We start from the raw sequence: 27,074 nt of genomic DNA on the forward strand, positions 1-27,074 counted from the left end.
AGTGAAATTTCTTTTCCTCCAGAAAACTACACTGGTTTTTTAAATTGAAGAAAAGTGTTTCCGAGTTTATTGGAGTAGGTTTTATGTCCATTTAAAAAAAGAAAAAGAAAAAGAAACTCAAGTAACCAGGAAAGCCTAGGAGGTGAAAGACCAAATCCCTAGAAGTTGAAAGTCTAAAACCCTAGGAGGAAAGAAATGGCCAAGATGTCGAATGCAAAGTTCGAGGTGGAGAAATTCACCGGAAAGAGAAAATTTTCTCTATGGAAACTAAAAGTTAGGGGTTTTCTTGTGCAACAAGGGTTGCACAAAACTTTGGATGGGGTGAATAAGAAAGCTGCTAACATGAAATATTCGAACTGGGAGGACTTGGATGTCCGAGCTCTCGGTACCATCAAGTTATGCATGGTGGATGAAGCTCTCTTCAACATTATTGAAGAGAGTACAACTTCAGGTTTGTGGGTAAAACTGGAAAAACTATATATGACAAAGTCGTTAACCAATAGAATTTATTTGAAAAGACCACTATATAGTCTTTGAATGAAGGAGGGTTCAAAAGTTTCAAAACATTTGAATGTTTTTAATACACTTATATGACAATTAGCAGATATGGAAGTTAAAATTCAAGAAGAAGACAAAGTTATAACCTTGTTGTGCTCTCTTCCCTAGTCATGGGACCACTTTGTAACGTCAATCAGTTTGATCACTGCTGATTCTTTGAAATTTGAATCAGCTGTGGAAGCTCTCTTATTTGAAGAAGTTTGAAGAAAATCCAGTACTGAAATAACAACATCAAAAGCCATGATAGCTAGAGGACGATCAAAGGAAGGAGGAGAAAAAATAAGGGGGTCTTCTAGATCTAAATCAAAGCGAAATACGTGTAAGGAAAAATGTTCGCAGTGAAATAATGTTACATCTCTACTAATGACTATCTTCCGCGATGTAGGATCCCACAAACTATATCCTTTCACTGCATGGTCATACCCAACAAAGACTTAACATTTCAATTTTGGATCTAGTTTTGAACACTGATTTTTAGGAATAAGAGCATAAGCATCACAGCCAAATATCCTTAAATGTGAATAATCACAAGACTGACCTGACCAAACTTCTTCAGGAATTTTACGGTTAATTTCTACTGAAGGTGATCTATTAACTAAATAAAAAGAAGTGGATAATGCTTCTACCCACAAGTCCTTTTGCAAGTTAGCATTGCTGATCATGCTTTTGGCTCTTTCCATAAGAGTCTGATTCATACATTCAACAACACCATTTTGCGGAGGAGTATAAACAACGGTTTTGTGTCTAACAATTCCTTCATCCTTATAGTATTGTTCAAATTCTATTGAAGTGAATTCACCACCATTGTCAGTTATTAAACATTTAATTGGTTTGCCTGTTCTTTTCTCTACCATTGCTTTCAATTGTTTAAAGATATTAAATACATCAGCTTTCTTTTTCAGCATAAAGACCCAAAGTTTACAAGAGAAATCATCAATAAATGTTGAAAAATATAGAACAACTCCATATGATACAACAGGAGAGGGTCCCCATAGATTAGAATGAATATAGTCTAAAATACCTTTACTATTATTATTTCCATTTTTAAATGTCTGTTTACACTGTTTTCCATACACACAATGATTATTGAAATCCAACTTCAAAGATTTTAGATCGAGAAGAGATTTATGTTTCATTAGTATCTTAAGACCTTTCTCGCTCATGTGACCCAGTCGCTGATGCCAAAGGCGAGTACCCTCTTCTTCTTTTTCTGACATAATCACTGCTTCACTGACCTGAGAACTTCCTTTGAGTCTGTAAACATTTTTGACCTTTTCTACTTTCATAACAACTAGGGAACCTTTAGAGACCTTCAACATTCCATTCTGACCTGTAAACTTATAACCATATGAATCCAACACTCCCAAAGAAATCAAGGTTTTCTTCAACTCAGGTAAATTTCTAACACTAGTTAATGTTCTAACTATGTTATCATACATTTTAATCTTGATATTTCCCATCCCAATAGTCTGACATGATACATTATTACCCATAAACATAGAACTACCATTTACATATTCATTGAATTAAACCAATTTATGTGTGGACACATGTGATGAGAAGCACCAGAGTCTAACATCTGGCTTTGAAAACCCTAAGAGACATTACATACATGTGAAGTTTCATCTATCATACATAATTTTTCAGTAGATAAAACTTTGTCTATCATACCTGAATCAACCTAATTTGCTTCCTTCTTCGGGTTGTCACACTCTTTTTGTTTCCAACAGTCTTTCTTGAAGTGTCCAATTTTATTTCAGTGCCAACATTTTGCCTTACACTTCTTTCCCTTTGATTTAGATCTGGAAGACACCCTTGTTTTTTCTCCTCTTTCCTTTGACCGTCCTCTAGCTATCATGGCTTCTAATGTTGCTGTTTCAGTACTATATTTCCTTTGTACTTCTTTAGACAAGAGAGCTCCCACAATTGATTCAAATTTTAAAGAATAAATGGTGCTCAAACTAATTGAAGTTACGAAGTGGTCCAATGACTCCGGCAGAGAACACAACAAGGTTATAACTTCATCTTCTTCTTGAATTTTAACTTCCATATACGCTAATTGGCATATAAGTGTATTAAAAATATTCAAATGTTCTGCGACTTTTGAACCCTCCTTCATTTGAAGACTGTACAGTTGTGTTTTTGAATAAATTTTATTGGTTAAAGACTTTCTCATATATAGTTTTTCCAGTTTTTCCCATAAACCTGCAGCTGTAGTCTTTTCAACAATGTTGAAGAGAACTTCATCTGCTAGGCATAACCTGATGGTACTGAGAGCTCGAACATACAAGTCCTCCCAGTCTGAATCTTTCATGCTAGTCCTCCCTGTCCAAAGCTTTGTGCAACCCTTGTTGCACAAGAAAATCCCTAAAGTTTAGTTTTCATAGATCAAAGTTGCTCTTGCCATTGAATTTCTATACCTCGAACTTTGCATTTGACATCTTGGCCATTTCTTTCCTCCTAGGGTTTTGGTCTTTCAACTTCTAGGGTTTTGGTCTTTCACCTCCTACACTTTCCCGGTTACTTGTGTCTGTTTTTTTTTTTTTTTAAATGGACAGAAAACCTACTCCAATAAACTAGGAAATTGTTTTATTCAATTTAAAAAACCACTACAATTTTCTGAAGGAAAAAAAAATTCACTGGTTTTCTTTAACCCATAACAAATAATTTATGGAAAAATTTTCTTTCGAATTATTTCACTGTAAAAACAATTACCTAGACAAAAAAAATCCTTCAACAGATTTGCAAAATTACCATCTTTTTTAACACACAGATGGCCAACACTCTTCCTCATTGTGGTTCTACTCGATTCCTTGGCCAGCATGCAGGTCCCTCCCTTCACACACATGAAATGGTTTGTAGTAGGTAAGTTCCAACCTTCACATGTAGCCACGCAAGGCTTCCTTCACATGCATGTGGCCAACACACTGAGAAGAGGCCACGCAGGGCACACAGAAGACAGCAAACAGAATAGACAACCACGCTCCTCATCACAGGACCAGCAACAACACCTAGTCGATGGCTCTTCCTCTCTGCAACAATGGTTCTTCTCCTCTGGCTGCAGGCTCTCCGAGCTCTAATGCATGCACATGTAGAGGGCAGATATACGGCTCTGGTGGCAAGCTCTCTGAGCTCTGGTCCACACACATGCAGAGGGTAGAGATATGGGCTCTTTTAGTAGGCTCTCCGAGCAACTCAATGGGTGGCACACAGAGGACATGGCTCTTGTCCAACACTTGACAGCTCTGGCTTCCTCGACCAGCACGCAAAGGAAACCAGCACATGCAGAGAGCGGGCACTTCTCCTCTGATGGGTATGCAATAGGAATCCTCGATGGGTCCTCGACGGCTCCCTCTGGTGGAAAACTCTTTCAGCAATAATGCAGCAGTGCTGCCCTCCTTGATGGTCCTAAAAAAAATTATAATCTGCAATCATGTCCAAAGATGACCACACAGGGTTTCATGGAGCTTTTCCTTGACCAGCACGCAGAGGAAACTAGCACACGCAGAGAGCAGGCACTTCTCCTCTGATGGGTACACAGCAGCACCCCTCAACAGGCGCTCGATGGCTCCTTCTGGCAAACTCTTTCAACAACAATATAGCTGTGGTGCCCTCCTTGACGATCCTCAAGAAAAAATTATAATCTACAATCGCCTCCAAAGATGACCATGTAGGGTTTCACACAGCTTTGATTTTCTTTCACCAACATTTGCCACCAACTTAACTCAACTTGCTCTGATACCACTTGTAGTTACCAGAGGTTATCAAACAAGAAAGGAAAAATAAACTGAATATAACCACATAGGTAAAAAAAACTCAGGATTTACGTGGTAAAACCCTCACAAGGTGTCAAGGAAACATCCACGAGGCAAGGGATCAGAATCTTTATTCAATCAATAAATGATTCTCCATTACAATAGTTTGCGCATTCATTAGTTTTGTATATGAGCCTCAGTTACATAACTACTGATTCAGTATGAAACTAACTTGTGAATAACTAATACAATTTACCCAAATTTACATTAATTAGTTATCAATTACCAACAAGATAGATGTCCTATGCCCCATTATGTGTATATATGGAGCTGACCAAGCCTTTACCAACATGAAATGAGTTCAGTTGTGAAGACAATGTCTTAGAGCAATCTATAGAATATGAACAAATTCCCTTCCATTGTCTTCATTGTCATGCCTAAGATCACCTCTTTAGAGATTGTGCAAAGAAACATACACAAGTGGATGCAAACAACCACTTAGCTAATCAATTTGCATAAGAATATGGATTCACAATGGCAGTTGGAAAAACAAGGTCAACCCAAAGGCATGGCAACTGTTAGACTCCTGCTGCAGCAGGTTAAACATCTTTCATGATCGACATTTTTACATGCCAAATATGTCGTACTATGCATGCTGCAATGCTCCATATTTGCTACAGATGACCAGAGAAGTATCCATGAGAGTGTGCTAGTCTAAATGCCACTGCTGTGTTCCATTTTTGATGGGTTGATCCATTTTGATGAGTTTTCGGCTAAGGGAGGTCCAAACAGCTTAATCTTGGCCTCCCTAGGTTTCAATTTCCTGTTGTAGAATATAGAGAATAAATATCTGTCCAAACAGCTTAATCTTGGCAGATCTGTAAATAGGTAGAGAAACAAGGGTGCTCAACAGCTTAATATGAGCCCTTGGATGCAATAAGTGTAGTTGTAGATAGGAAAACAGCAATAAGAAAAGAATGAAAAGCTGGGTATGCTAGTTCAAATGCACCCAAACCAAAAAGAAGAGAAAATGCTAGGTGAATAGGCTGGGTAGGTAGCTTTGTGGTTGCAGAATCATGACTTGTGATCCATTTCAGATTTTCAAGTGTCATATATATTCATATCACAAGTTTGAGGCAGTTTTCCATTTGAAGGACTTCAAGCGAGGCATGACTAACTTCCCCTTCTTCCTCTTTCCCAAATCACTCACTAACTTCCCCTAAAGAGGTCAAGATCTGCTTGATACCTCTTAGATTCATCATTCTCCATATCATCTGCCTTGGTGAAGATCTGCTTCACTAAAGGAATGTTCACACTTCTTCTATCAGTCATTTTCCCCCATTGATAGCCTAAGACTTCATTCTTAGCTCTTTTTCTCATCATTATCATATTAACTACTAACGTTATTATGTAACTCCCTATCTCTTTTCCCTTCCCCTACTAAAACTATATCTATAACTCCCCTATATACTTATCCCCTCCCCTTGGTTGAAAAATAACCATATACATCCTTGGGAATTGCTAAGTTTATCTGAAACTCAGCAAGAACCCTCATTGACCCCTCTGACCATCTTCCAAATGCATAAGGACTCATTCCTTTGCATAGTTTCCCTTCATATGTATAAAAATCATCTCTTTGGCCTTGGTTTGCCTTTATAAGGCATGAAACCCTCTTTGGCCATTAAACCCCTCTCAAAACCACATCACTTTGGACTCCTTCCAAGGCATAAGAATACAAAAACCATGCAAAAACCATGAAAAACCTTCAAAAAAGGATAAAATCCTCCCTTTTTTGGCTATCGGACCCCTTCCGATGCCTTAGAATCCATGCCAAACTATAAAGGAACCCTTCCGATTTCCCAAAAGGCTTGGCAGTTCACAAAAACATGGGTCCGATATAATAAAGTTTCATTTGGACCCCCTCTGATGCAATATCGCTATCGGGAGGGGGCAATCATATGTTTAAAACATCATATATAACCCCTTCGAATTCATTTGCCTTTCCTTTTCATAAAAAGCATGCTTCGATGAGATAAAGATTTGTTTGATCCCCCTCCGATGCGATATCGCTATCAGGAGGGGGCAGTGGCATATATAAGCGAAAATGGCTAAGTCTCAAGGCATGGGGCATAGTGCCGATGGGCCGGACCCGAAAACATATAAAGTGGACCGGTAATAATATATCGGGTCCGCCATATTTCGGCGATCACATATATGCTCCCCCCGGTCCCTCCGACTGGCGATTCGCCGACAGATCCAGGACCGTTGGATCGAGCCCCAGATCTGACGGCCCAGATCTTGTCGCGCGGCCCCCCACTTCGCATCGCCCCATATACTGCTCCGATTTGGCGGAGCCGATGAGTTATCAAATGCAGTGTTAAGGGTTTTCGGGTCCGCGAACCCATTCCACTGTTAAAACCGCTGATTTGGGTCCCGCCGATGGGTCGGACACGAAATAAAATAAAGAGGGCCTGTATAACTTATTGGGTCCGATGGGTTTCGGCGTTTCTATGTGGCAACCCCATGACCCTGCCGATAGCGAATTTCTGAGTTAATCTCAGCCGCCCATTTAGGCCCAGAGATCAACGGCCCATATTTAAATCACATCACTCCTATATGGCTCCGACCAGCGGAGCTGAAAAGTAATAAAGTGCAACATATAGCATATCAGGTCCGCTTACCCATTTTTACCAAATTCGCCGATATGAAAGGTCCGATGGGCCGGACCCAATCTCCATAAAGAAAGGGCATATAAGCATTTCGGGTCCGCGGCATTTCGGAGGTTTTATGTGTTGGGACCAATGGTCCGCCCCGATGCGATTTAGCGCCAGCCATTGGATCGGCCCACGCCGGATCCAACGGCCAGGATTTAATCTCCGCTACAGTGCCGCTCCCGCCTATGTTTTTCACGAATTTTACATAGAAATTGGTCTTTTTCTGTGTAAAAGAAAAGGCGGCATTTGTTCATATTTTCACATATATGCCCGCGCCTGGCTCCCGATAAGGGAATTCATGTATCCCTAAGCTTTCTGAGATCGCTCCAAGGCCCAGTTTTGTTTCAGATAGCCAGTTTCGGCCTCGGCACAGTCGACAACACTTTTTCCTCCTGTTTGTACCATTTTTCAAAGTTTAAAGTTAGTTTTGATTGGCCAGAGAGCCGATAGCATTCCAATGGCCACGGAGGACATTAGCAGCAGTTATTTTTGCATTAATAGGCAGAAAGGGGGCGATGGGACAGTTTAAAGAGTATCAGTGGTGAGAAAAGGCCCAGATTCAGTGCCAAAGTGTATCAGGATGCGACAAAGAGTATCAGTCCAGTTTTTCAAAGAAGATGAAAGCAAAGCAAGCCCAACAAAGTCAACAAAGCATCATTCAGCGATTAAGGCTCACCAACACTTCTGTTGTTGCTTTAAAGCCACCTAAAGGCATAGATGAAGGCTTTCAAGGCAGAGTTATTACAGAGACATTGTTCCTAGTCATATTTTTGGAGCAGCACTGCTTCCTTAAATGCATAGTTATCACACAGAGGACAGCGCGTGGCGCAAGGAACTCTTTCAGTCCATTTGTGAAGTTGCAGGACCATGCGCAGCCTTAGAAAGACATTTGTATGAGGCTGTTGCCTCATGTGCAACTGCTTCAGATATTTTATTGCATTTATTTCCAGCACAACTTAGCATTAGAAGTAGTTATTGCATAGATCTCTTTTGGCTCTGTTTTGATAGATATTTTGAGATATTTTCTCCCTTGACACCTGTTCAAGGGATGTTTGTAAATATTTTTCTATCTAAACAACCCTCTGTATTTATGTAAAGGGTTGGTTGGTCGATAACTTCCTCTAGACTTGCATTGTATTTTCTGAGAGTCTCTATAATCAAAGATCGCTGGAATGTTTGGGAGATGAACTGACTGTTGTGTTTTAATGACTAAAGAGTGACTATGGAATCCTAATGCTTCTACATAGCCCAATAAGTGTTTCTTATCTCTGTTTATAGTTTATATGTTTTATGCCATCATTGTTTCACTATCTAAATAGCAGAAAGAAAGAATAGTTCAGAGCTCACTTAGTTGTATTCTGTTCTCAATTTCTGTGATTTATCCATGTTTTCCTCTGAATTAGTCCTGAATATGAATACTGATTTGCTCATATTTACGCTAGTTCCTTCATATATGAATGTTGTTTAGGAATCCTTGACTGCTCCTATATAAATGTTCATTCACCTTCCCTCTATTAGCATAACGAGAGCTACTTAGTTGCCTTTCATTCACTGACCTTCGTTCCATCTTTATTCCAGCTCGATATTGTTTTATGTGTAGCTATCCTACTCTGTATTCCTCTTGTGACCAAGAAAAGGCAACAGCAAGCCTAATCCACGACTCCATGCCCAATGGTTTGAACTTCTCACACTATGCATCCCAACTCTGTTTGAAAGAATCCTCCATCCCATCACAATCAAAACAAAACCCAAGAAAATCATAACTAGCCTAAAAATCAACCCAGAGCAAAGCTAAATTATAAAGAGAGAGCCCTCTCTGATTGCAAGTAGGCTAGGACCTGCAATCCAAAGATTGGTTTGTGGTTACCTCGGCTGTATCCTTTAAGGAGCTTTAAGGACAACCTGAGTGATAACAGCAACAACACTCCTCATGAAACTAATCAACAAGAAAATAGGTATACAACCTTGCAATAATTTGAAGGGGAAAACACACTAGACCAAGAAGAAACAAAGGTGGCATCTCCTATGAACCATACTTCAAAAGGAAAATCAAGAAAATACCATTATGTCTTGGGTATGCCATCATTGGATTTATTCCTCGATGGAAAAACCGTCCAAGAAGAGAAACCATTCCTAATGGATGAAGAATTCCTTCCATATCTAGAGCTGCAGGAAATGAACATACAAAACATTGTAGAGGAATGGTAAAGGAAATATTCAGATGTCACCTGAGAGTAACAAGTCCAACTTATTGCAAGAGCTTACCTTCGTCATCAGGATATGCTCCTGGATAGAGAAAGAGGATCACGTAATCACCTCTCGCCCTCCTCCTGATTCTCATTGCAAGGAATAAAATGTAATTCCCCCTAGGACTACTCTCTTTGTGCAAAAGAGACAAAGAAGAAAGGCAGAAAATCAAATAGCCAACTCCTTCAAGATTTGGGTTAATTTCTAGCCAATTCAAGCATAGTGGCACCTGTGACCTCCATATTTCCCTCTATCCCAAAATCTCAATGATGACGTTCATTACCTAGAAAAATAAAGATCTAAACAACAAATCCAAATGTGAGCTCCTAAAAAACTAGATATCCAAAGAAGAGCTTAATATTCCATTGTTGCAAGAAACAAAATGTTCTTAGCGACATCTAGCGAAACTAATAAATACCTTATGGAAGAATAGTCAGTCTATAGATTAGTGTCCAATGGGGGCTTTTGGAGGTCTAATGATCCTATGGAAACCCACAATGGTTACTCCCAAGTAATCATTTTCCCTTCCTCGAATCCTCACACCCTTTTCTCAATTAATAGGATCCTCTCAGTCAACCTTCATATCAAATTTTTATGAACCCCCTATCTCCTAAGACAAAATATTGTTCCTAGACCATCTGTCCACAACTACTAGCCTGATCAACCAAAACTAATGGATTGTTGGGGGAGACTTCAATATGATTAGATCATTGTATGAAAAGAAGGGAGGAAATAGAAATTTGGATGAAGAGACCTAAATTTTTAACTCGCTCATTGAAAACTATGACCTGATAGATATTAAGATGAATAATGGAATCTATACATGGAACAACAAAAGAGGAGGTTCTCACCAAATGGCCTCTAGGCTAGATCGCTACCTCATCCCTGAATCGCTACTCATGTGTCAAATCAACGTTTAAGCCAATATAATGGCCAACTATGGATCAAATCATTTTCCCATTGTGCTTCAATTAAGTTTGAATTCAATGCCCTACAATAACCCATTCAGATTGGAATCCTTATGTCTAAGACATGACAATTTTTCCTCCACTTTGGAATCACGGTGGAAGGAGTCGGCTTATGCCCAACAGAATTTCATGTATAGATTCAAACAACAACTTTCATTTATCAAGAAAAAGCTCAAAACATGGAACAAGGAAGGCTTCGAGAACATTTTCCCAGACAAACTCAAACTTGAAGAAGAAATGAAACTATTCCAACAAACAATAATAACTAAAAGGATATGAAAGTATATGAAAGAAAAGGAAATTCCTCTACAGTGCCAACTTGAAGAAGTAATGGCCCAAAAAGGATTTATTTATAAGCAGAAATCATGGGTAAAATGGCTCAAGGAGAGGGAGCACAATTCCAAATTCTTCCACATCTTGATGGTGAATTTCTCGCTCCAGAATAATATTAATCACCTCAATACCTAGAATAATCAATTCATCAAGGATCACCAAGACATGGCTCAAGGCCTCTCTAAACATTTCCAATCACTTCTTACAGAGCTCGGATGCTTATCCCAGCACAGAAGGTTGATATTCAAAAAAATATTTATATTAATACCTTTAAAACAAACTTCTTATATAATATTTTATAATGAACTTCTTATATATTATTTGGTTTTAGTGTAATTTAATTTTATATTAAGTGAAAAAAAACAATCAAAATATGAATTTTCAAATACTTTATTATATTATTAAGTTAAACCATTAAAATATACATTTTCAAGTACTTTATTATGTTATTAAGTTAATTATAGTTATAAAATACATTTGGTTTAATTTCATATTGAAATAAACTTTAGTATTATAAACCTTATTAAGATTTATATGCTACATATACTCATATTAGTAAATATAGCTAATGCTTTCCCATATCTCAACCATTGTACTAATTTTTAGATCGATTACTTTTATAATTTAAGTACATATTAACTAAAAAAATATTGTAAATATCTCACTAAAAAAATCCAACCCCAGAAAAATGAAACATCAGCATTGCAATGACATATTTAACCAATGAACATTTCTATTTATATAATAAAATGGTAAGGAGGTCCACCATTTTTCGCCATAATAATTTTATGATTGAAATTTTATAAGTAATTTTATTAAAAAACGTAAGTAGTGTTAGAGAAAGATTTAGGCGAAAATCATATAGAAACCTCATTTGTCGACGCCTTTGGAACCAACCTCATAATCAAGACAAGTTGGAAACCTCATGTAAGTAGTATTTTTAACTATAAATTGTTTTAAAAGACATTATTTAACCTCATGTAAGTAGTGTTTTTAACTATAAATTGTTTTAAAAGACATTATTTAAGTTGTGAGCTATCCCGGTAGTATTGCCGCAGATATAATCACATAAGCAACGACGTCATTTTTTCGTACCAACAACTTTATAACGAACTTATAGAAAAATATAAATAATTCTATTAAAAAACGTAAATAAATTAATCTTGTTATAAATATAGTATTGAAGTTGTGAGCTAGTCCGATAGTATTGGAGCACACGTAATTTATTGAGAAGATACCTGCGATGGCGAGAGAGGTTCATTGGCCAGTGCTAACTATTATTGAATGTTGAGCTTGTTTGTAGCTGTTAATGGTACACATTAATTTTTTTTCGTTTTTCGTTGATACCCAGAACATAAGAAGCGTGCTAAAACGTTTTAGAAGCTATATAATATTCTCGAACGGATTGCAAGATCCATATAGCAGTAGAGGGTAAAACATTTTACGATTGCCAATGACTATCTAAGTGTGGCCTCTGTCTAATATCTATGTCAGAACCAGCATGCCATGTTTTTTATTTTCCTTAAAATCCATGAGAATGGTAATCAAACATGTTTTTAACACACTTTAATTGTTTGCTTGATGTACTTTTCAATAATAGACGGATCTTGTCTATAATAAACAGACCATGTTCCAGATTCAGCATGGAATTTATAAAAATGACATTGATAGTCACAGTGAAAAAATGAGACAACTGGAGCACCCAGAGCAACAAAAATAGAAAATCCATTGTGAAGCTATAAAACAAGCACTTAAAATATAATTATTTTACACAGATATAAAAATAAATATTCTATAGAAACCTCCAAAAAGTTAAGATAAACATTCAGAAACCTAAATTCACAAGAAGCAGATCTAATAAAGAACCTAAATCACAAAAAAAAACCTAATTTAAAAGAAGCCGACCTACTTTAGAAACCTAAGAACTAAGGAATTATGAACTTACATTACTCATTTTGATGCTGAGACTTACATTAGTCATTTTGATTTCGTCTCTTCCTTCGCAATCTTGACAACAATTAAAATGGAATTTTCATAATTTCCCTGTGCAGAAGAAAAGAACACAATTGCATGAAAATTTCAGCTCGATATCCTATTCCTGTAATTAGCTATGTTTCCTAACCACGCCAAAATTATCTAATGTTTGAATGTGATCGTGGAAGAAGATATTGTGCTTTCCCCCTATCTAATCACCCAAAAAGGAGAAAGGGATTATAATATTTTTGCAGTGAAGTTGAAAGTTGAAATTCAGTTACAAGTTGGACATGTTTTTCAGATGGCGCTTCCATATTTGTTCATATTTGAATGCTTGAGTAATAATTAAGCTGTTTTAATAATTTCATTTCTTTAAACATATTTTAGGTCACACGACATCATGTTTTAGACACATGGTACCATACCCGCATAGGTGCACAGCTACAACACTACGTGGGCCCATCTGTCGACCACTCGTCCACAGTGAGATACATCAACATGCATGTTTACGGAGGGTGCCTTTTAGTTTTCGTTGTTGTTTACGGAGGGTGCCTTTTAGTTTTTGTTGTTGCCATTTTTTTATGTAAAGATGGTTAAGAGCATAGCTACCAAGTTCGGCGGTACTGGCCAGAAAAATTCGAAAACAGTACGATTCGGTTCGGCTGCAAATTCGGATATTGGAATTCGATACGGTTATTTTGTTTTCAATAATTTTTTTATATTAAATTTTTTATATAATAGATTTTAAATGGTGAGTTAAAAATATGATAATTATGATGGAATTTGTTAAATAATTTTTAGTTCATATTAAAACATAAGTTATAATTTAAAAATATTATAATTATTATCGAATTTAAAAAAAATTATTAATATAAAATTTAATATTTAAAAATAGATATTTTTATATTATTTAAAACATTAAAAACAAAAATTTCTATATTAAAAAAACTAGAATTAAGATCTAATTTAGTAAGAATTTTTGTTAATAAAAAAATTAATATTTAAAAATAAAAATAGAAATTTCTATATTAAAAAAGTATATTAAATAATAAATTGCATATTAAAAAAATTATAATAGTAAAAAACAATAAATTTTGTATTAAAATATAATAAAAAATAGTAAGTTTATACTTGTTAAAAATAATAAATTCTTATCATAAAGAAAAATAAATTCTTATTTATAAAATATATAATTTCCATTTTTTTCTATTTGAATTTCATAATTTTCCTCTTTCCCACGAGTAACGAAATCTAAACAATGAATTAATGTTCAGGTGTGCTTCTCCCCTCCCATCTGTTTTGAATTCTGTAGAATGTTTGAAAGTGTGCTTTATTCAAAAGCTAATTCTAAAATGAGAGATTTAGGTTGTTTTAGTTACTAATAAATAATGTTGTTATTTTTCATTTTTAAGGGTTATATTAAAATTTAGGATTTGAGGATGTGATTTTTTAAAAATATATTGTAAATATTGATTTTTACTTTTAATTTAAAAATAATTTTATTTTTGAAGATCTATATTTTTGAATTTTTTTTTGTAGATTTGGGTTGTTTTAGTTATTAATAAATAATGTTGTTATTTTTCATTTTTAAGGGTTATATTAAAATTTAGAATTTGAAGATGTGATTTCTTTTTAAATATATTGTAAATATAGATTTTTATTTTTAATTTAAAAATAATTTTATTTTTGAAGATCTATACTTTCGAATTTTTCCGGTATTGTATTTTAGGTAATCGAATTTTTTCCGTATCGAATCGAATTCGAATTCGTATTCGAATTCGAATTTGGTAACTATGGTTGAGAGTAGCGTATCTTTTGTTGGTAGTCTGTCATTTTTTCTTATTAAAGCTGGTCGATGGTAGATGTTTGCCAAGTCCCCAGCAATATGACCATAAATCAAAGCAGAAGTGTTCCGCCGAAGTCTAGGAGTTACACTACACACATTATCCTCGTAAATATCTTGATCGAGAGAAATTGCTTATTAGGATTCATCGAAGTTTACTTTTACTTTTATATTATAAAGATTCACAATACACTAAAATTTATTTGTAAACATACCTGAGTAAGTTGGTCATAATAAACATTTTGGCAAAATATTGTCTCGGCTTCATAATCAAATCCTTCAATTTCTATTTGTTCCACCTCATTATCTGAATTCATCTAGAATATACTAGTCCCATTAACAAAGCTCAAAATGATATATTTATCGTAATCGCTTGCAGTTGAATCTTTTAAAGGCCAAATTCCTGTAATTCCTCTTATTTGTATTGTCCTACAAGTATATGGATATTATCAAGACCTGCTTAAAATTGTAAAATAAATCAATTGACACCAAGTGTTTTGATAAGTAAACCTGCTCATTCACATCAATGACATGCCGAAGCAGCAGTAGAAGATTGGAGTGAAATCATGCTCCTTGTACCGAAAGTCCTTTCCTACAGTTAGTATTTTTCCACTATCCCCGTCTAACTTACTAGATAGATGGTTTTACTGGATATGTCTGAATTGGTATGTCTGAGAGAAAATGAATCAACCCTCCCGATAATAATGACTCTCCCCCAGATGATAATAGCCATAGCTCTATGCCAACTTAATTGCTCCCGATCCCTGTTTGGACCCAACGTCTCCACTTATACCGGAGGCCTGCTTGCCCTAATCGTCCGTCCAGCTTCAATCTATAATATGTTAACCAGTCATGCCCTAAAGCCTGGGACGACCAGCCATCCTATCAAGGAATCGGTCACATAATCTCTTAAGAAGTCATGCCTTAAAGCTTGGAATGACCAGCCATCCTATCGAGCAATCGATCATGGGTGGCTCCTAATTAGAAAAGAGTGAACAAGCCGAAAATATCAAGATATGTCTGTAAAATATGGAGGTAAGGAAACTCAGGCCTTTGTATGGAGCTGCGCTGAGGATATGAAGCCACAGTAGAAGATTGGAGTGAAATCATGTTGTGTTAAGGCTACAAGTGATACAAGCGAGGCACGCAGGTTAATACAAGGCAATGTGTTGAGCAACAAGCAAGGCAGGTGTTGAGGCGGCAGCTGACAAGTTGAGGCTGTAGGCATGAGTTTGTTTGTATATAAAAGAAGAAGAAAAAACACACATTAAATGTTTCAGATTAATGCTACCTTAAAAGTTAGCATTAGTTCAGGTTTGTAAAGGTTTTAAACTCAAATCAATGCTGATATTCCTATATTTTAACAAAAATCAGGAAAACCATATAATTTTGCCGGCAATAACATGTCTAAACTGAAACTTTGACTAAAATTTTGTTTCATAGAATTATTTTGTTGAAACCTTGGTTAAAGTCTTGAATATGTTGTTTGTCAAAGCGAATTAATGTTAGCTCAACGTTTATCCATCCCTATAGTCCCTGCTATGCTGAAGGCAGGGACTAATCCAATATAGATAGCAGATTTGATCCAATTATTTTAGTTAATCATTTGAAGTTTTCACATTGAATTTGAATCTTTTGATAAATAAAATATAGATGGCAGATTTGATCTTTATGTTGCTTAATTAACACTACTTCATATCTAAATAGTTGAATATAACTAATTTAATAATTTTATATTCTTTAATATAATATATTGATGCGGATAGCAATAATTATCATATATATTGAATAAATTTATGTTGCTTAATTTAATACTACTTCATATCTAAATAGTTGAATATAATTAATTCAATAATTATATATTCTTTAATATAATAGATTGATGTGCATAGCAATAGATAACTATCTTTACTTTAATTTATATAAGGTGGTAAATTTTTTTAAACACTACATTATACTTTTTAATAGAAAAGCAAAATATTTTATAGCATAAGATATGTTAGGGCAAGTATATGATAGATTTAGTTAGGAAGGAGTAATTAGTGTGAGACTCAAAGTAATTCATGTTAAGAATTTATTTCATGTTACATTTTTATGTTTAATATTTCTTTCAAATGAATATATTTTTAGACTTCTATGCAAGCTCTTTTCTCTATCTTTCAAAAATATTTAGCTAATATATTTACCTGTTTTCAGGTAGAGATGAATTTATCTATATTTATTGATGTATACGAGAAATTGAATCATTATATATATATATATATGAAATGGTCGATAAAATTTAAAATGTATCCAAACACTTACTTCATGATACTTCTCACATTGTCAAGATTAAAAGAAGACATAAAAATTATTTATGTTGTAACTTTATTTTTATTAATAATAATAATAATTATTATTATTATTATTAAGTGATATATGAGTTAACCATGTAAATGTTTAAAAATTCATGTAATAATATTATTAATCATAGAGATTCATCTCCATTTTAAAATAGAAATTTTTAATATAGAAGTAGTCTTTATTAGAATATAATGCACCAATACCGTGGTTTGTTTACACCACATGCCGAGAAAACCATTACTCATGTTCATATAACATTTTTTCTTAATTAATAAATTTAATTGAAAGGGTAGAAAGTGTTATGATTATAACTCCTACTTGTCTTAGGTGTGATACATTCTAAGTAAAGGAGTTTGTTACTAGTCTTTGGAAGCATTTCAGATCTAGTTAGGTTGAGAGGTAAAGTGCCACTATCTTGAAAAAGAATTCATTTATTTATATTCTAAAATTATTTCATTAGTACGTGTGTTTATGTAATATTAATTTGGTAGCAAAGTTTGTCTAGGTAGAACCTAATTCCATGAGTGTAGTATCTCTTTCGTTGCACCTCATGTAAATGTCACTATGCGAAATTGTTGTGTAATTTATGTGAAAACTAAATTAATGAATAACTCAAAGAAGAGGACATAGATTCAAATATTTGAGGAGGGGAGGTTTCCTGTAATGTGTTAAAACAAGACCCCACAACCTCACTTACTCCATTTACCTATCACCTTCGAGAATTCAATGGCCTGCAAAAATAGGAAATAAAGTTTTAGTGTGAGAAACCTGAATGGAGGATGGTGCCCACATTGCCCCCTTCCCCTTGTCATGTGATAGAGAGGGGATGGTTGTCCAAATAGGAGGAAGTCAACACACAAGAAAACAAAAACATGTAGAATGCAAGGGTGGGAGGAAGTAAAAAGGGACATGAAGAGAAGAGACACCCCGAGGGAGGAATGAGCAAAAGAAGGAAATTTCTCGAGCAACTGCAAAGGAAGAAGAAGCATCCTTCAGTAAGTGATTTGTGATTGAGGAAGTTTCACTTATGATTGTATTGAGGCCCAATGCATATTCCTATGTTTGATTCGCCAATGGTAGGTTTGGTGGAGATTTGAATCACTTAGTGCTTCTTGAGTAAGCCACTAAACCACTAAGATCTTGCTAGAGAAGCTCATAAACCACTCTGTGCTTTCTGAATGCACTAATAAACAACTTTGGTGTTTGTCGGAAGGTTGATAAACCACTAGTAAAGTGGGTTGAGCCATTGTGGTGCTTGTTGAAACGAAATGATAAACCACTAAGTTCTTACTATGGAATATGATAAACCACTTAGTCGTTTTGGTTTTTAAGTAAGTTGGTAAACCACATTTATCGTGGGTTGTATATTCCTATAGTGCTTCCCATGAAAATATAGTTGATAAAGAAACTATATAATGTATCCAATCTCTTAGGATTGAGTAGTAGTATAGCCAATCTAGGGGTGAATGCATGTATTTAATCTCAAAAAGAGAGAGAGAGAGTCATTGCGATACTTACTTCTAAAGAGTAGTTGATAAACCACCTCGATAGTGGAGTCATTCTCTTCTTTGTTTGGCTGAATTTTGGTGTGAAATTCCCTAGAGAATGTAACTCCTCAATGTATAAATCCAACTTGGGGGTGGTTAGCTAGAGGAAATATTACAATGAAGCTCGCCTATGGTTGGGTGGAGACTTGAGGTCCCTCCTGTAGTTTCCAACCATCTGAAGTTAAAAAAATAATTATAATTATTTGTGTCCACTTTAACTATGGTAGGTGAAAATGTCTAGTATGTGATATGTCAATGTATGCATCATCCCCACATATGAAAGGTTGTTGAGATTATTGTAGGTTCAGCACAAATTATTTTATTATTGTGCCTTCATAGGTATGCTAAACTCCTGGAACTATGTGGTTGCTATTAACGTCATGAACCATGGAGTTATTAACATGAACAATATTTTTTTGTTTAAATCCCCTAAGTGAGCCTATTAATGCAAACTTTTTCATTTATATGATATGTTAATTAATTTGATGGATAAATGATCTGTTTAATATTGTAGATTATCCCACATGATATGAAAATAATCCATTCACTATATGCTAAATAAAGCTTCAGTTCAACAATCACTGTTACTAATTTTAAGATAAATTTAGGAATGTTATGGTTTTGCACACAAGTACATCGTGGTAAATTGTTGACCTCATAGAGTAGGAATGGTTTGTGGCTTTCCTATTAAATATGTCTTTTGAAGCCATTGTTTCCTTTTCGTAGGATACGATGTATGGTAGTTCTGCTAGTATTAATATGTCATTTATGGTGATAGTTAAAGCTCTTGAAGGTCAATTTTTTAAACTTTGATCTTATCCTTGGAGTTTGGTGTTTTTGTTATATGTTTTTCATTTAGTAATTTTGATAAAATTCCTTAAAATTCCTTTCTTACATTTTTTTCTTATAATCTATTCTTTGTATCTCGTGCTAGATGGTCTTTTCGTAGACTTATATCTAGGATGGATACTTTTAATCTCCAAAAGTGGTTTTCATCCAAATACTTAAACACGATGGATTCTAGTTTAACCTTTCAAATTCATTTGATAGCCCATGGCATTTGATTGGACATGGAATGGAAACTTTAGAAATGAAATTAATCACAATCGAGTCAAATTTTCTTGGAAAGTGTATTTTAATAATGGTGGGCCCTGCTTGGATGAACATCTATGTAAGGTTGTGTTTTCCCATATGAAGGTCTTCTATCCAAAAATTGGGATATTAAGTTATGTTTAATATTGCACACATTCAAAATCCAAGATGGTACCGAGACTAGATATTCTATGGAGTTGGCATGCAATCCAAAGATCTAGGGGTTTGGGGGTTGTGCCAGTAATGAATACGATGTGCACTACTGATTTCCTTTAGAATCAGATATAATGAGAATTCATTGCATAACACGGAGGTATAAGGAATTGTGGGACCCACAAGCTGGACATGAGGTGAAAAGTGTCACGAATGCTTGGTAATGGTCATGTGGGCACCATGTTGGGTTTGTGAGTAATGTGGAACTACTCTAGGTGACATGGCAAGGAGATGTGAATCACATGTGGATGCCATATGGTAGTTGTTTACTCATGTGGAACAATTTAATTGATTAAAAATAAATTGGTATAACAAAAATATTAAGGACTCGGACCTAGTGGGATCCACGAGCTTGGGATGAGGTGGAAGGTGACACAAAGGCTCGATAATGGGCATGTGGGCATCATGTTCATTTTTTGAGTGACGTGGGACTACTCTAGGTGACATGGTAGGGAGACATGGATCACACGTGGATTCCACATGGTAGTCCCTTATTGATGTGGCAGATTTTAACTAGTTAAACATAAAATTGGTATCAATTTCCATCCAAGAGTCAGATTAAAATAAAATTCATATCACTTGAAAGATCTTGATGAGATGAATTCTATGGGACTATTAGTTCTTAGTTTCATTAAGTTGGGAAAAGAGGATTTTTATAACCCCATCTTCATAATATACCTTATAGATTGGGTTAGCTTATAAAGTAACACCTCCCACACCTTAGAGGATTTCAAGGGGCCAAGAGGTAACATTACACTATGGTGTTAAAGACTAAGATTAACACTTGGAACGAATGGTCCATAAATAAGATATGTTGGAAGTTATATTAAGAACTATAGAACAAAATTTAACCTAATGCTTAATTGTTGGATACACATGTGTACTAATTTTAGAATCATAATTGATATGAAGGTTGGAATAAAAATTTTCTAACATGTTATTTTTCTTTCTGACTTGTATGCTAACATAAGATTTGACGTTTCAACTAGATTCACATCAGCATTTTTGTTGCAAACACACCAATGTGATCAATGTATATTTGTAATTGTGTTTGATTTAACTATCAATAATATGTATGTAAAAACACATAACAAGAAAGAAATATACAATAAGGAAACCAAGGAATGATTAGCATAATGTTTTAGTACAACATTGGTAGATCCTATCATTATCAGGAATAAGATTCATTTGGGAAGAAGCGAGAAGAATAATTCCCTAAATGGATGGACACCATGAGGGGCTTAAGAGCTTAGATGGGAAGCTATAAGGAAGATAAGGAAAAAATAAATAAAGAGATCAATTCACAAGTAACTGCAATTATTTTATAAAACTGATCATATCTACAATGAGAAAAGAAGCACACACATGGTGCCAACTACCTAAGTAAACATAAATCAGAGAATAGTGCATCATGATTATGGAAGCATGGATTGGATGGTAATAGAGAAAAATGCATTAAGTCAAAGTAGAAGCATAAATAATCAAGTAAAGATACAATTAAAGAAGAAAATCCACTAATCCCTCTAGAGTGAACAACAACTAGATAGTCATAAGAAATTATTTACTTTTATAACTAAGAATATCTTACTACAAGAGGAATTCAAGAAAGAAAAACCTCCTATTCTTGATGGAGAAATCAAGAAGATGGAAGATGTAGAAGCATGGCTATTGGAAATGAAGAAATAATTGAGGGTGCATGACTACTCTTGGAACATGAAGGGTAGAGGGGACAATTTTAGCTTGAAGGAAAGCTTGATATATGGTGAGAAGACTTGGAAATGTCAAGGACATTAGAGAGAAAGAGTTTTCTTGGAGAATATTTCATAGATATTTCCATGCGAAGTACCTATCTAATAGTTATTATGAAAATATGGTTAAAGAATGTCATTAGCATAAAATTAGATAACTCACTCATGATGAGTACACTAATATATTTTTTGAGTTTTTATTTATCTTCCATATATCTAAGAAGATAAAGTAAAAATTCAAAGGTACATTAGTGGGTTATCGCAAAATTATGGAGATAAAGTTGACTTTGATAAACCAAAAACATTAGAGGAGATGATCTAAAAGGCTAAGTACTTCTATGAATAATTCTAGTATAAGTCCGAGTTCCGAATAGATTGCAAAGGAAAAGGCAAAGGAATGTGGAGTTTTCCACTCCTACCAAGGGTCAGATATCAAAAATTTCTACAATTTCTAGTATAGATCAACCCTCTAAATATGCAAGAGAGAAAAATGAGGGGTACAAAAGAGGACCCATATAATGTTGGAAATATTGATAAAACCACGAGCGAAAATATTTTCCTCAACAACAATAGAATGGCCCAAGGTTGTATAATGTGCAAGAAGTAGTAAAGTGAATGATGTGGCTCAGAGCATGACATGAATCCATGCCACATTGGACAACATGTAAGGAAATCATCAAGATTTAGTGATTTAGATGGAAGTTATTATTAGTAAAAAAACTCTTTCGATTTTGACTGAACCAAGTTCTAATTTGGCTATGTCAGCATGAAGAGCCTAGAGAAATGTACAAGTAATAGAGATCCCTTGAGAATCCATGTTTAGTTTAGTTAGACATGAGAACCAAAATGTGAGTACAAGACATGGTGAAATCATTCCTAGTGGTGGTAAGAAACATTTAAACACCAATTGATCTCAACCTATTACAATTGGGCTCATATAATGTGTTATTCATAATGGAATAGCTAGCCACCCATAAAACTAAAATCAAATGCTATAGAAATTTTCTAGAATGACTAACTGACGTAACAAAGAGAGTGAAGCTAAATGGAATAAATAAGCTTATCATCATTAGGAAAATATCAGTATTACAAGTGAAAAGTTAGAGCAAGAAGGGGTGTGACTTGTATGTAGTCAATATGACTAGTGAATTAGAAAATGACAGGTATAAAATGGAAGAGATTCCACTGTTAAGAAATATCAGTGATGTGTTTTGAAGAAAATGCTAGGACTACTTTCTAAGAGAGAGATTGATTTTTCTATAAAAATACTACTAGGATTATTACTACTTTCAAAATTTTCATTTCACATGAGTACACTAGAGTTAGTGGAGCTAAAGCTACAACTCAAAGAAATGCTAGAAAGTGGGTATATCATACCTAGTGTGTTTCCTTGGGGATCCCTAACATTCTCTGTGAAAAATAAGGATGGCACAATGCAGCTTTGATTTAACTATAGGCACCTAAGTAAATCAAAACTAAAGAACAAGTTTCCTCTTCCTCTAATTCAAGAATTGTATGATTAGCTGAGAGGGGTTGTAGTATTCTTAATCATGCATTTGAGGTTTTTTTACCATCAAGTTCAGTTTAAATATGAAGACATCCACAAAACAACCTTCAAAACTAGATATGGACAATATGAGTTTGTGGTGGTGCCATTTTCACAAACAAATTATCCATCCAAATTTATTTGTCTATTGAAAAAAGTCCTTAACTCATGCTTGAATGAGTTTGTATTAGTATTCGGAGATGACATATTGGATTACTATAAAACCAAAGAAGAGCATCAATAACATTTGAAAGTAGTATTTCAATTGCTGAGATAACACAAGCTCTATGTCAAGCTCAGAAAATGTGATTTATTCCAATCATAAGTTTAGTGCTTGAGGCATATTATTTGCATTGAACAAGTGGAAGAGCATCTTGAGAAGATAAAGGGAATCATGAAGTGGCCTACTCCCTGAAACATTATAAAAGTTAGATCTTTCATGGGATTGGGAAGATATTACTAGACACTCATTTGAGATTTTTTAAAGATTGGGCATCCAATCACAACCCTACATATGAAAAGAGTTAAATTTTAATGGACATCAGAGTACACAAACATTTTTGAGCAACTCAAACACCTGATCATGCATGCACCTATATTGAGAATAGTTCATCCCAAAAAATATTTCTTAATTCACATAGATGCTTGTAAAGGAGGGCTTTGTGGAGTCTTAATGCAAGATGAACATGTGATTTGTTATGAATAAATAATATTAAATGACCATGAGAGGAATTATGTCACTCATGAATTGGATCTTAAAGAAATAGTACATGCATTGAAAATGTGGAGACATTACTTTCATGGAAGGTTTTTTTAATGTTAGACTGTGAAAGGCTAAGATACCTATTCAAGAAAAACACAATTTAAATGAAAGACAAGCTATATGGATACCTATTGACGGTGCTCAACCTGCCAACAAAAGGGATATCCTTGATGTTAAGTCCCAACTAGACCTCACATCGTTTGGTATAGGAGTCCCATTAGGTATGAAGGCCTAGTTTCCATATACTTAGAGATCTGCATCGACTCCAGCTGTTAGCACATTAGAGTGTTGCATTGGTATCATCAAAAAGAAAGGTACATGTGCCTGGTGAGTGTGTAATATAAATATGTCAAGGTTATCTTACTATAAATGGGGGATAGTAAAGTGTGCCTCTAAATGAGAGGTTGTAGTACCACCCATGAAGAGAGACACGTGAACCAGAAAGTTCTGTCTAGCACCCAGCGGAATAGTCCACAACAAATGCAGAAGTCGATAAAATGGAGGTGAAGGGCTCAACACGTACACCACCAAGTGGATTAGTCCACATAGATGTGATGTCATTATAACCAGAAAACAAATATGGTATGTTGAGTATCCGACGGAGTAGTCTACAAAGATGTGACAGTGGTGATAGCCAATACACAAAGGTGGCCAGTTTAGTATCCCGCAGAGTAGTCCATAGGGATGACACATCGATGATAAACAATACAACACATCGTCAACAATCTAATTAATAAAATAACGAAAGTATTCGTTCGCTTGATGGGCACTCACCCAGGTTCAAAGTTCTGCACCAACTAACAAAACCCTAAACTGCTGGCCCTTTTGGCAGCAACCCACGTAGTGCAGGCTGTAGTGTCACCTCAAGTAGTATTGAGGTATCACAGAACCATGTTTCTGCATTCATAGGTCTGTGTGATGGGTTCCTGTGGCTTCTAGTGCTTAGTTTTGTCTTCGCGAACCCTAATCCTTCCAAAATAGATAATTGAAATAATTCGTATAAATAGAATCTATGCCTTCGTGAAGGTTGTCAAACATTCATAACATATATAAATTATATTGATCTACTGCTTTCACACATTAGATAAGCATTCATTCATATAACTTTAGATATAGAGTGAAAAAACTATAGAAGTAAATACATATACACAGACACAATTTATGGATCAAAATTGTCTTTATTAGATGTATTATTTCGAATATAGAATCTTCTTCCATGCACACTCAGCTATAGGTGCTCGCGCACTCAGCCTGCATACTTACCAAGGTCTCCGCCCACTCAGCTGCAGCCTTCCCCTTTGCCTAAGTACAAGAAACAGACTTTCCTGCCTTAGCTTACTTTCCCATGCAATGATCTTCTCTCAATTATTTACTTTCTAGACCCATTATGACTCATTTATATATAGCCTTTGTTTTTACAATTCCACGGTCTGCAGACCATGCGTGGGTCTCAAAACTTCCTATCTTCTAGAAAAGTAAGGGGCTAAAGCCCCTTTGACTCATTTACCCTCTACTGGATATATTTAAACTCTGTCACTAACTGATCTTGTGATTTGGTTACTTGAAATCATTGTCCAGTGCTTCTTGGGTTTCTACCATAGTCATGTAGGTTTTACCTGAACAAAACTTGATATACCAACTCAGAACCCTATCGTGTAGCATTGTGACCAACTGAACTTTCTTCATATCATCATCAGTGATCTATAGTGCCTTCCATACATCATCCATGATGAACCAAAATTTCTCGGGGTCTTTAGTCCCCAAACCCCTAAATATAGGCATCTTCATTGTGTTGGCAATATTAAATTATGGAGGTGGAGGTGGAGGCGAAGGTGTAGGTGTGTGGGGTGGAGGTGGAGGCAGAGGTGGAGTGGATGAATGAGGTATCCTTGTGATACCCTGGCTTACAATCTGCAATGCACTTCATGGTGTCCTCAGAATACTACCTTAGTCTTCGCTATCACATAATCCTAACAACACACATTATTCAAAGCCTGTTTCTAGGTTCCATCTGAATGCTATTTTGCTTCACATGTTAACAAAAATCAATTTAAAGGCATAACCCGTTTTTCGCACAATGACATGATCTTAATCCGGATCTTAATGGATTTCAGGCACTTACCTTTTAGTCACATGAAAAACCTGCACTCTGCTTCACTATAACTGGTGGACGTATCGATTGTCAACTCAATAAAGAATCCTCTTAGAGTACTATTGATCCAGTGGTCAACAACCTGCACTATTTTGTTTTTTGAAGCCTCCAAGTGCTTCACTAGTTCTGGAGTCCACACAATGGGGTCGTGTTGTCACTCTTCCACGTACCCTAACTATCAACTAGTTTAGGTGGCCACTCATACAATTCACAAGGGAAAGAGAAAAATAATGTCTCATGCTCATATGTAAATAGGCATTTATTGAGTCACTCTTCCTTTGACAAGCACAGATTCGTGTTTTCCTAGGCTGCTAACCCGTGTGGTTTCCGATCTGTCCACTTTCAATTTCCTTTTAAGTGTGGAAGAACTTATCACACATTCCTCAGATAGATCCTGGTGCCTGAAACATAATCATTTTTTGTCTTGATGGGTTGTAACCGAGGTTCGAAGTTTTGTGCCAACCAGTAAAACCCTAAACTATTGGCCCTTTTGGCAACAACCCACATAGCATAGGTTGCAGTCTCACTCGAAGCAGTATTGGGGGATGAAGGAACCAAGTTTCTGCATCCATATTTGTGTGTGATGGGTTCTTGCGACTTCTAGGGCTTACTTCTATCTTCACGAACCATAATCATTCCCAAACTGATAATTACAATAATTCGTATAAACAGAATCTATACCTTCACAAACATCGTCAAAGATTCATAACATCTATAAATTATACAGATCTACTACTTTTGTGCATTAGATAAGAATTAATTCATATAACTTCAGATACAGAGCTTAAAAACTATGGAAGTAAATACAGATAAACATATCCACAATTTATGGATCAAAATTTTCTTTATTAGATGTATTCTTTCAAGTACAGACTCTTCTTCCCTACGCACTCAGCTGCAGGGGCCCACGCACTTAGCTTGCAAACTTTCCAAGGTCTCCGCACACTCAACTACAAGAGCCTTCCCCCTTGCCTAAGTACATGAAACATAATTTCTTGCCTTATCTTACTTGCCCATACAATGATCTTCTATCAATTAGTTACTTTCCAGACTTGCTATGACTCGTCTATATATAGCCTTTGTTTTTACAATACCATGGTTCACGGACCATGGGAGGGTCTCAAAGCTTCCTATCTTCTATCAACCTAAGAGAATAAAGCCACTTTGACTCTTATTACCTTTGCACTCTGTTCCCTCAAAACACAGAGATTTTACAATTGTACAAAAACTAAATGCAAAAATGTGACCCCAGGGGACCCTATCCAACTATAGCTCAAC

This window comes from Pinus tabuliformis, chromosome 1_1 (assembly GCF_031772625.1).
Source record: "Pinus tabuliformis cultivar Carrire ecotype Pingquan chromosome 1_1, CPIR1, whole genome shotgun sequence".
NCBI lineage: Eukaryota > Viridiplantae > Streptophyta > Pinopsida > Pinales > Pinaceae > Pinus > Pinus tabuliformis.